At 44.2% G+C, this 12,191-nt stretch overlaps 1 protein-coding gene across 1 annotated transcript in view; it reads right to left on the bottom strand.

Moving 5' to 3' along the window:
• KLHL5 (kelch like family member 5) overlaps nucleotides 1-8,192 on the bottom strand; it is a 40,490-nt gene extending 32,298 nt beyond the window's left edge. Inside the window, exon 1 of the mRNA XM_075261317.1 lies at nucleotides 8,014-8,192. The gene's annotated coding sequence lies outside the window, so the exon portion shown is untranslated. The remainder of the gene's footprint in view (nucleotides 1-8,013) is intronic.
• Nucleotides 8,193-12,191: the final 3,999 nt, after the last annotated feature.

Below are 12,191 nucleotides of genomic sequence, written 5' to 3'. Positions count from 1 at the left end.
CAGATTATGCAAACGGCAAACATGTAAATGATTTATGCTCCTGTGCCCTACTTTCAGTCGCCCTACAATGGGGAGTTCAAGACGTTTTCCTTCCCAAGAAAAATACCAGAGGATCTGTTTTTGTTTTGGTTTTTTTCAATATGTGTTAGTAAATACTTTTATTCTTCATTAAATAATTCAGGAGCATCTTTTCTTAGAACTTTACGTTGTGCCTCTATTACAATGATCCTCTGTTACTCCTCCTAGAAAGAGTGTGTGCCTACATAGGCGTACGGAGACTTACAAGTCATTCCTGCTCCGCTAGGGATTCTGGGTAAAAAAATATGCAAATCTATTCTCCATGATGTAATTAGGAGAACAGTGCCTCTGTGTGCTGCCATCATGCATGACTCAGTTAGTAACTGAGTCATGTATGATATCTCCGTACGCCTATATAGGCACACACTCTCCCTAATGTGTACGATTATCCCCTGACCCTGGTCTACAGTCTCTCACTCTGCCAAATCAGTATCCCTACGCTATGCTGAGGAGGTCCAAAAGACCGAAACAGCGCTGTCCATAGCTCGGAATCTGTTCCTTTTGGAATAGAAATACTAATTTGACAATTAAATCCACGTTAGTAGGCTTATTAACCCTTTCCCGCCGATGGCATTTTTTGATTTTCGTTTTTCATTTTTGACTCCTCTCCTTCTAAACCCCATAACTTTTTTTATTTCTCCGCTCCCAGAGCCATATGAGGTCTTAATTTTTGCGGGACAAATTTTTCTTCCTGATGCCACCATTAATTATTCTATATAATGTACTGGGAAGCAGGAAAAAAAATTCAGAATGGGGTGGATTTGAAGAAAAAATGCATTTCTGCGACTTTCTTACGGGCTTTGGTTTTACAGCGTTCACTGTGCAGCCAAAATGACATGTCCCCTGTATTCTGTGTTTCGGTACGGTTCCAGGGATACCAAATTTTTATGGTTTTATTTACATTTTAACCCCGTAAAAAAAAAATCCAAAACGGTGTTAAATTTTTTTTCTAAAAGTCGCCATATTCCGACAGCCGTAACTTTTTTATACGTCAGTGTACGGGGATGCATAGGGCGTCTTTTTTTGCGGGGCCAGGTGTACTTTTTAGTTCTACCATTTTTGGGAAATGTTATTGCTTTGATCACTTTTTATTCAAATTTTTATCAGAATTAAAACAGTGAAAAAACGGCGGTTTGGCACTTTTGACTATTTTTCCCGCTACAGCGTTTACCGAACAGGAAAAATATTTTTATAGATTTGTAGAGTGGGCGATTTCGGACATGGGGATACCTAACATGTATGTGTTTCACAGTTTTTAACTACTTTTATATGTGTTCTAGGGAAAGGGGGGTGATTTGAATTTTTAATACTTTTTATATATTTTTTTTTTTTACTTTTTATTATTTTTTTTTGCATTTATTAGACCCCCTAGGGGTGTTGAATCCCAGGGGGTCTGATCACTAATGCAATGCATTACAATGCTAATGCATTGCAAAAAATTATCCTTTCTTTTGCAGGCTGCATAGACCAGCCGGCAAAAGAAAGAATTTGCAGACAAGCCTGGGAGCCTTGTAAAGGTTCCCGGCTGTCATGCCAATGTGACGTCGGCCCTGGAGCATGCTCCAGGAGACGGCGATCACCGGCAAAATGGTCTTTGACTGTGGCTGATCGGGGACCGATCGGAGGCATTAGAGCCGGTTGTCTACTGCTTAAAGACCCGACATGCGCCATACAATTACGGCGCATGTCGGGAAGGGGTTAACTGAGTCATGCATGATGTTAAGGAGGCTTCACACAGAGGCACTGTTCTCCTAATTACATCCTGGAGAATAGATTTGCATATTTTTTCCTCCTAGAAATGCATGAATAAATTGACTGCTGGATAAGAAAAACCCGTGAAGTTTCAGAATTATGACTGAAGCGCTGAGTACTAATCCCAATTCATGCCCATAGGCCATAAATATCTGAAAGTATACCGAGCCATCTGCTTCCAGCTCCATTTACTGTATAGGATCTGATACATTTCCAAACAGGGATCAGCTCTCAGCTCCCGCCGATAGATATCTGTGGTCCATCCGAAAGGAAAGGCCATAAATATAGGATTAGCGGGGATGGGGAGGGGGTGGTTCTTGTGCAACAGGCAGCTCTCCTCGGATCAGTTATACTTGGCCATTTCAGGCACCCGTACAACACATAGCACCGGCCTGGAGGCAGTTGGTTTCAGTCTCTGCATGGTGACTTTAATGGCAGCTGAGCTGCAGTACTGGCACCCGGCCACTATACATTGCACAGAAACAAAAGCTTCCAGTCCTGAGTTCAAAATAGCACAGGCACCGGAAGCGCCCCCACACAGACTATTTGTACAGGGGATGACTATAGGCCCCCACTGATCAGATAATTATGGGCTATCCTAAGGATGGATTTCCGCACAACCTTTTTAACCCTTCCCACCCGACAACATTTTTTGATTTTCGTTTTTGACCCCCCCCCCCTCCAAACCCCATAACTATTTTAATTCTCTGCTCTCAGAGCCATATGAGGTCTTAATGTTTGCAAGACAAATTGTTCTTCATGATGCTATCATTAATTATTCTGTATAATGTACTGGGAAGCTGGAAAAAAAATTCAGAATGGGGTGGATTTGAAGAAAAAGTGCATTTGTGCGACTTTCTTACGGGCTTCCGTTTTACGGCGTTCACTGTGCAACCAAAATGATATGTCATCTGTATTCTGTGTTTCGGTACGATTCCAGAGATAACAAATTTATATGGTTTTATTTACATTTTAACCCCTTAACAAAAAATTCAAAACTGTGTTAATTTTTTTTTTCTAAAAGTCGCCATATTATGACACCCGTAACTTTTTTGTATGCATAACGCGTCTTTTTTTTTTTGCGGGGCGGAGTGACTTTTCACTTCTATCATTTTGGGGAATTGCTATTGCTTTGATCACTTTTTACTCAAATTTTTATCAGAGGCAAAACAGAGAAAAATCGGCGGTTTTGCACTTTTGACTTTTTTTTCCTGCTACGGCGTTTACTATATGGGAAAAATATTTTTATAGATTTGTAGAGCGGGCGATTTCGGACACAGGGATACCTAATATGCAGGAGTTTCACAGTATTTAACTACTTTTATATGTGTTCTATGGAAAGGGGGGTGATTTGAACTTTTATTATTTTTAATTTTATTTTTTTTACTTTTTTTCTAAAACTTTTTTTTTTGTATTTGTTAGACCCCCTATGGGTCTTGAACCCCACGGGGTCTGATCACTAATGCAATGCATTACAATGCTAATGCATTGCAATGCACTGCAAAATACCGGCACTTCTATTGCAGGCTACCTAGCATAGCCTGCAATAGAAGCAATAGAATGATAAACCAGGGAGCCTTCACAAGGTTCCCAGCTGTCATAGCAAGGTGAAGCTGGCCCCGGAGCTTTCTCCGGGTGTCGGCGACCACTAGAAAAATGGTGGCGCCCATGAGCCGCCGGTATAATGGCGCCTCGGTCAGCTTTGACCGAGGCGCTGGAGAGGTTAATGCCTGCGATTGGTGTGGGCACCGATCGTAGGATTTAGCGCTGGGTGTCTACTGTATAAAACAGTAGACACCCGGCGTCTATGGCAGCCGCCATAGTTAAACATCTGTTGCAAAATTTAAAGTGGCGGAGAAAAAAATAAATAAAACAATCCTACGTGCAGGACTTTTCTCTCCGCTGATTTTCATCTGTTCCTGTGACAGATGTGACCCCAGCCTTACTTTCAGTGGATAAAAGACAACCCACAGTCATGTGATGATAAACACACAGGTGCACAGCTCGTCACAGCACAGTAATCAGACACCTATCTTGTACCAAGCTGTGCACCTGTGTGTGCATCACATGACCATGGACTGTATATAACATGACCATGGACTGTACATCACATGACCATGCTCTGTATATAGCATGACCATGAACAGATTTTTATCCACGGGAAGTAAGCAGAATGAATGACAGTCCAGAGATCTAGAAAAATGTGAAGAATTGATACAGAAAGTATATTGGAAAATTGTACAACTTTTTATAATACAAACATTCATTTGTCTCTCAATATTTGTCTAAAATTGAACAACCCCTTTAACTCATGCACCCTAGTAATGATGAAGAGATGACTCTGCTAACATACCGTATATACTCGAGTATAAGCCGAATTTTTCAGCATAGTTTTTGTGCTAAAAAAGCCCCCCTCGGCTTATACTTGAGTCAATAAGTTTTCCCAGTTTTTTTGTGGTAATATTAGGGGCCTCGGCTTATACTCCGGTCGGCTTATACTCGAGTATATACGGTATACACCAAAGGATATGAGTAAACTTCCTTTAGTAAACTGATAAGATGATACATCCGATTACTTGAAATAACATAAAACTGCAGAAATATACCACAAACATTATCATCCCAAAAGAGGAACAAACACTGGAAAACTCCGTACTAGTAATTTCTATGTACTATACACTACACGTCTGTTTATGCTGTAATCTTATACTAGTGTTCCTTCCTTAGAAGAATAACCAGAGAATGTGATGTTCTTCTAATACTAAATTATATTATTGTGTGTTACATAGACCCTGACAACACCATTTCAGAGGGGACGCTGTAGATCTGTTATCTACGGTTCCATCTGATGAAGTGGAAGCAGGACTATGTATCACACTGAGCAGTAGCCACGAAATCACCGTGATGGATAAATCTGCCCATGTGTGGGGTGAAGGAATGCCTGCCTGTGAGATCAAGTACTGCCTGATTCTAATTGTTGAGGGGTTAAAAAAGTTTCCCAAACCCACTTACATTTTTTTAGTACTATTACCGATGCCTGAGCCCGTACTGATCAGCTGATTCAGCTGTGCTCTGGCCCTAGACACAGCTCTGATCCTATTCAAGTAGTAGGAACAGAGCTGCAGTACCCCAGAGTCACCACAATACAGTGGACAGTGCTGCAGGTCTATTTCATGCTGAATTTGACGCAGAATCCACCTCAAACTTTGCCTCCCATTTATTTCAATGAGAGGTATTAGCAGATTTTTTCAGCTAGTGGATAAAAAAAAAAAAAAAGTGTTCTGCTCATTCTTCAGGCAGATTCTGCCTAAAAACTTCCATTGAAATGAATGGCAGGCAGAGAATAGAACTTTTCCTTTGGTGTAGAACACGATGATGGAATTTGTCAAAAAAAGTTCCTATACAGATCTATGTATTTCCATGTACTATATACAGTTGTTCTGAGACAGACAGGTGTCATGTATACTCCCTGTACACTCTACCTTTATGTGACAGCATACCGGTAATGCTGCCAATATCAATACCGGCCTTTTAACACAATCCTTGGCCAATGCGACATCAATAAAACCATTGTCACTTGTTACACAGTAACTTGTAAATAAATATAATAAAATACATTGTAGCTGAATAAACCAGCAGGAAACTATTTCACAATATGTATCCACATAGTCCACAGATAACAACTGTTTGCTAGAACAACCCATTGTTTATGGTGGGATTTTCTGGCACAATCTGTACAAAGGGTTTTTCTCCCATAGAGGAGTGTATTTTTTATTTTTGCAACTAGAATTGCTTATTGGAAAAGCAATATACACGGATACATCTCGAAAAGCCCCTCCTCTCTGATGCAGGCCCTACTGACCACCATGTCGAACCACATCTATTAGGTTATATCTATGCCTAGAAATATTCTGCAAACTCAGAACATTAATGGAACTACAGACACCAACATACCCAGGACTGACAAGGACTGACAAGGACTGGAGTGAACTGCTAATCTCATCCCTCTATTGTAGTCCTACACCCAATGCCAGAACTACTAGAGACAGCAGACTGAGGATATAGTGGTCAACATGGGAGTCTGATAACAGATTTATTACTAGTGCTTTGCCGGACACTTACAGACACTTTTTTTGTCCCTTGTACCATCGTAATTGCAGAAAAATATTAACTACACTAGGTAATTGGTAAGTGCCACAAGGGCAGTCCCAATCTTAGCAAGGGCTCAGGGTCTCACTTGGTAACCCTGCCAAATGCCTCCGGCTTTGCCCTAATAGATAGCAACTAGCCTGTTCTGAAATCACTTGTATAATTCTTCATGCAGCATTTGTTCTCTCTGCCATGCATGATATTCTCGCTGCTTGGCAAGACCACTGCCCACCGCAAGGACCATACTGCAAATCTGCCAGGCCAGGAACAAGCAGAACAGGATTTCAGAAGGATCCCAATGACAGCAGAACAGGATTGCACAGTCAATAAGGGGCACTTGCCAGGACTTGGACCACCCTTGTGGCACATGCCACCTAACTGGCATACCACCATAATGTTCATTTTGTCTGCAATCAAGATGATAAGAAGGGGCACCAATGTCTGTTCCACATGCGTACCGGTCCCATCAAGTCCTGTGAGGTGTTTAGTAACAAATCTGCTGAAAGACTTAGTGATCAATATATTTACATAGGGTAATAGTGTCCTGCAATATCCTGCCATCCTCAATGCTACAATGAGTCCTCCTAAGCTATATATGGAACTACTAGTACCAGCAACCACAAGTTACAGAACTGCTGGAGAGACTGTAAACTAAGACACTAATGGTCACTGACACCCCAACCTCTTGGCTGTGGGACTACAAGCATCACTTCACCCAACCAAAGTGTCTTAAGTAGTATGTCCGAGCACTCCGTCAGTCATAAAGGAGCTCTCCAGCAATTGTAGAACTACAAAGACCAGCAAGATTACAGAACTGCTGGAGAACTAAAGGAACTATACATCACTTACAACCCCAACCCTAGCTGTGGAACTACAAGTATCACCTTACCCAACCAAACATCATCACAGATATTACGTAGCAGTTTGCCAGCCATGAAGGAGGTCTGCAGCAACTGTAGAACTACAAGTGCCAGCAACCACCTGCTTACCAAATAGCTGAAGAGCGAGAAATTGCTAGACCATATACCAAAACACCAATGATCACCAACACACCAACCTCTTAACCGTGGAACTGCAGCCATAACCTTAGCCAGCCAAGGTGCTAAAAGATAATACGTCCTAGCGGTTTGGCAGTCCTGATTGACCTTTCCTGTAACCATAGAACTACAAGTGCCAGCAGCATAACCACAGAGTTACCAAGGTGCTGCAGCGGCAGAAGTTGTCAGACTGGAAAATAAGACAGTAACGATCACTGACACCCCCAACCCCTTAGAACTACAAGTATCACCTTACCCAGCCAAGGTGTATATTACAACATAAGTATTATGTCATATCAAATTACCAGTCATAAAGGAACTCTGCAGCAACTGTAGAACTACAAGGGCCAGCAATCACAGGGTTACAGAACCGCTGCATTGCCAGAAGTTGTCAGACTGGGATCTAAGACACTAATGGTCACTGACACCCCCATCCCTTAGCTGTGGAACTGCAAGTATCACCTTATCCGGCCAAGGTATCCGTCTGCCAGTTATGATGGAGGTGTTCAGCAACTGTAGAACTACAAGTGTCAGCAACACCCTGGAGAGCCTGAAGATGATCACGGACCCTCCTATGCAGCTGTAGAACTACAAGTGCCAGCAATCACAGGGTTACAGAACCGCTGCAGTGCCAGAAGTTGTCAGACTGTAAACTAAGACACTAATGGTCACTGACAACCCCAACCCTTAGCTGTGGAACTACAAGTATCACCTTATCCGGCCAAGGTATCAGTCTGCCAGTTATAATGGAGGTCTCCAGCAACTGTAGAACTACAAGTGCCAGCAACACCCTGGAGAGCCTGAAGATGATCACCGACCCTCCTCTGCAGCTGTGGAACTACAAGTATCACTGCACCCGGCCAAACAACATGTCCCAGTCGGATATTGAACTACAACAACTATAGCACTACAAGTCCCAGCAGTCAGCCAGCCACAGGTTGTGTATACAGCAAGAATAGTAGCAGCAGAGCTGAGTAACTCCATCCTGCCCGGGTACCTGGCCAGTGGTGCGCCCAGCAGCACAGGGGGGCAGCAGAGGACACAGGCTCGGAGGCTTCAGGCTTGGCTGTGAGTGAGGGGCTGCGGGTCCTCCAGCCTCCATACCTCCCCTCTCCGGCCACCTCGGTCTCCAGTTCTTGGGAACTCCATGCAGGGATCTCCCAGCACAAGCAGAGAGGGGCGGGCGGCAGTGACGTCACGGGAAGCGCGGAATACAATACAGTGCCCGGTGCGGCGTCACCTACACCCGGCAATAATAGCAATGCCTCGTCCTCCTCCTCCTCTGTACATTGTGTCTGACGGGTCACACCCCGCACAGCTGCTCACACCACTACTGAGCAATGGCAGGGACAGGATCATGGACAGAAGATGCAACTTCACATCTGTCAGGACTGACGCCTGAGACATAGACAGGCAGGACTAATAAACCCCAGAACATCCATGTCAGTTTGTATAGACTGTATTTCTACATCGTGCAGACTACAACTCCCACAATGCAATGCAGGGAGGAGCATTGTACTCATAAACAATACTGGTTTCACTTAACCCTCTAGAGGCTGGGGGATGTGTTGCACAGACAGGAAGGCTGCTATCAGGTCACTTTCCCTCATGCTGCTATACTTCTGGGAGTATATTTGGGGGGGGGGGGGGGGATATTTTGCTATGGGGTCATCCAGGAACTTCAGCTTGAAGGTTGTGAAGTTTTACTCCATGTGAGCTACAAGAAGGAAGAGCCGAAGAACATCAACAAGTGGCCAAGAGACAATGCAGAAGATAACAAGGCACATTGTAATAATCATCTAACAATAATATAGGAATACTAGAGATGAGCGAACAGTAAAATATTCGATGTTCGTTATTCGTTCCGAATAGCATCTCAATATTCGACTATTCAAACGAATATCGAACCCCATTATAGTCTATGGGGGAAAATGCTTCGTTTCAGGGGATCCCACCATTCGACTCAGGAGAGTCACCTAGTCCACTATGACACCCCAGGAAATGATGCCAACACCTCTGGAATGACACTGGGACAGCAGGGGAAGCATGTCTGGGGGCATCTAACACACCAAAGACACTCTATTACCCCAACATCACAGCCTAACAACTACACACTTTCCACATTCAAAAAAACCTCTATCAAAGTGGGAAAATACCTGGAAACCTTTTTACTCCCCAAATGGATGGACAGAAACCCCAATTTAAGCTCAACAAACAGTAACAACCACCCCTTTAAATCACATTCCCCATGACAACCACGGATGGAATAGACAATGGGAAATCCAAAAGCCCTCACCCTGAGGTGTGTGTGTGTGTGTGTGTGTGTGTGTGTGTGTGTGTGTGTGTGTGTGTGTGTGTGTGTGTGTGTGTGTGTGTGTGTGTGTGTGTGTGTGTGTGTGTGTGATGTGGTAAGACCTTCCAAAATTCACTTTTCTGGCCCTTAATACGAGCCCTTCCAAATTAAGTTACAGGCCCTTAAGCTGAGCTACCAGCAGAGATTGAGGCCCTTCAGGTGACTTCATTCTTCTACCTGCAGAGTTTTAGGCCCTTTAACTTAGTTCAGCCGTACACCAGCAGAGATTTGTTGGTTCTGCAGAGATTCAGATTTTGGCCCGTGGAGTGAGTAGAGCCTTTAAAATACAGTGCTTTTGGCCCTAGGAGTGAGTAGATACTTTAAAAAGCAGTGTTTTGGGCCCTTCGAGTGAGTAGAGCCTCGCACGGTCGCACCAACAGTGCTTTTGGCCCTTGGCGTGAGTAGAGCCTTTAAAATACAGTGCTTTGGGCCCTTGGCGTGAGTAGAGCCTTTAAAATACAGTGCTTTGGGTCCTTGGAGTGAGTAAAGCCTTTAAAAAGCAGAGTTTTTGGCCCTTTGCATGAGTAGAGCCTTGCACCAGCAGTGTTTTTGGCCCTTGGTGTGGGTAGAGCCTTTAAAATACAGTGTTTTGGCCCTTGGAGTGAGTAGAGCCTTTAAAATACAGTGCTTTGGGCCCTTGGAGTGAGTACAGCCTTTAAAAAGCAGAGTTTTTGGCCCTTGGCATGAGTAGAGCCTTGCACCGCCGGTTTTAAACACTATGTCTTTTTTCTGACTTTTCACGTTTTGGTTTATGCTTTGTGAGTTTTAATGGCTTATTAAAAGTTATTTTTTACCAAACCCAAGGAGTGCGGACCTGCTATATTTTTGGTGGTATATTCGGATATGCAGCAGCAGTGTTTCATTTTTGGCCCTTGGGGTGACTAGAGCCATGCAGCAGCAGTGTTTCATTTTTTGGCCCTTGGGGTGACCCCTAAAACATTAATTTTCAGGTCCTTGGGGTGATCCCTAAAACATTAATTTTCAGGCCCTTGGGGTGAGCCCTAAAACATTAATTTTCAGGCCCTTGGGCTGGAGCCCTAAAAAGTTGAGTTGCAACCCCCCTGGGGGGGGGGAGATAATGGAAATATATATATATATTTTTTTATATAAAAAAATAAAATTTTCACATTCAGAAGTAGGGGCTGGGGTTGTAGGAGTATGAGGAGGAAGAGTAAATTGGGTTCTGACAGCTTCTCTCCAGTACCTGGACTATGGAGTGGATACCCAGCTGGTTATCCACGTCCTCACCCATGTCCCCTGCTGCTGCTGGCAGCTCCTCTCCAGTACCTGGACTGTGGAGTGGATATACAGCTGGGTATCCACATCCTAGCCCACGTCCCCTGCTCATAATGAAGAAGGACACTGCTGGCAGCCCTTCTCCAGTACCTGGACTGTGGACTGGATACCCAGCCGAATATCCACGTCCTCGCCCACGTCCCCTGCTGCTACTGACGAGGGGCACTGCTGGCAGCCTCTCTCCAGTACCTGGACAGTGGGGTAGATATACATCTGGGTATGCACGTCCTCGTGCACGTCCCCTGCTGCTGTTGACGAGAGGCAATGCTGGCAGCCCCTCTGCAGTAGCTGGACTGTGCACTGGATACCCAGCAGAATATCCACGTCCTCGTCCACGTCCCCTGCTGCTACACTACATCATGTATTAAGCTCTAAAAAGAGCTGTCATTTCCTGCCTAACCAAAGCTAGAAAGCACTGTATCTAAATGCACTTTATCGCCCTCAGAGCAAGCTCTCCCTATCACTCCAAAACTGAAATGACACAAATATGGCGGCGGACGTTCTTATGAATGGGAGGTCACATGTTTTCAGCAGCCAATGGGTTTTTTCAATTTTTTTTCACTGCCTCCGTTTTCGTAGTTCTTGTCCCACCTGCCCTGCACAGTTATTGGTGCAAAAAACGTGCCAGGGAAGGTGGGAGGGGATACGAATTTTTACTGCGTATGCGGCCTTGTATTCGATTGTGAACGAATACATCGAACACCATGATATTCGATCGAACGGTGTTTGCTCATCTCTAATGATTACAAGAAATACATTTAAAAAATAATAGTAAAAAAAGGTTATTGCAGCGCCTTTAGGGTAGCTGGATATCATGGCAATATGGTAGCAGAATCCACCACCAGAATTCATTCATTTCAATGGGAAGCAGAAAGGGTGTATGTGTGAAATGTGTGATTGACAGGGGGCCCAAAGATGTAACGGGGCCCAGAGGCAAGAAAGAGCACATTTGCCCCATTATAATCTAACCCTGTAATCAACATCTGCATTTGCACTTACAGGAACAGAAGTAGGGGACCAGTGTGACATATTATACTGTGTGAGGGGCCACTATAGGACATTATACTGAGTGGGGGCCACTATGGGACATTATATTGTATGGGGGCCACTATGGGACATTATACTGAGTGGGGGTCACTATGGGACATTATATTGTATGGGGGCCACTATGGGACATTATACTGTATGGGGGGCCATTGTGGCACATTATACTGTATGGGGGGGCCACTATGGGACATTATACTGTATGGGGGGGCCACTATGGGACATTATACTGTATGGGGGGGCCATTGTGGCACATTATACTGTATGGGGGGGGCCACTATGGGACATTATACTGTATGGGGGGGCCACTATGGGACATTATACTGTATGGGGGGCCACTATACTGTATGGGGGACCACTATGGGACATTATACTGTGTGGGGGCCACTATGGGAATTTATACTGTGTGGGGTCCACTATGGGACTTTATACTGTATAAGGCCACTATGGGACATTATACTGTGTCGGGGGCCACTATAGGA

This window comes from Leptodactylus fuscus, chromosome 1 (assembly GCF_031893055.1).
Source record: "Leptodactylus fuscus isolate aLepFus1 chromosome 1, aLepFus1.hap2, whole genome shotgun sequence".
NCBI lineage: Eukaryota > Metazoa > Chordata > Amphibia > Anura > Leptodactylidae > Leptodactylus > Leptodactylus fuscus.
This window is presented reverse-complemented; position numbering and strand designations above follow the sequence as displayed.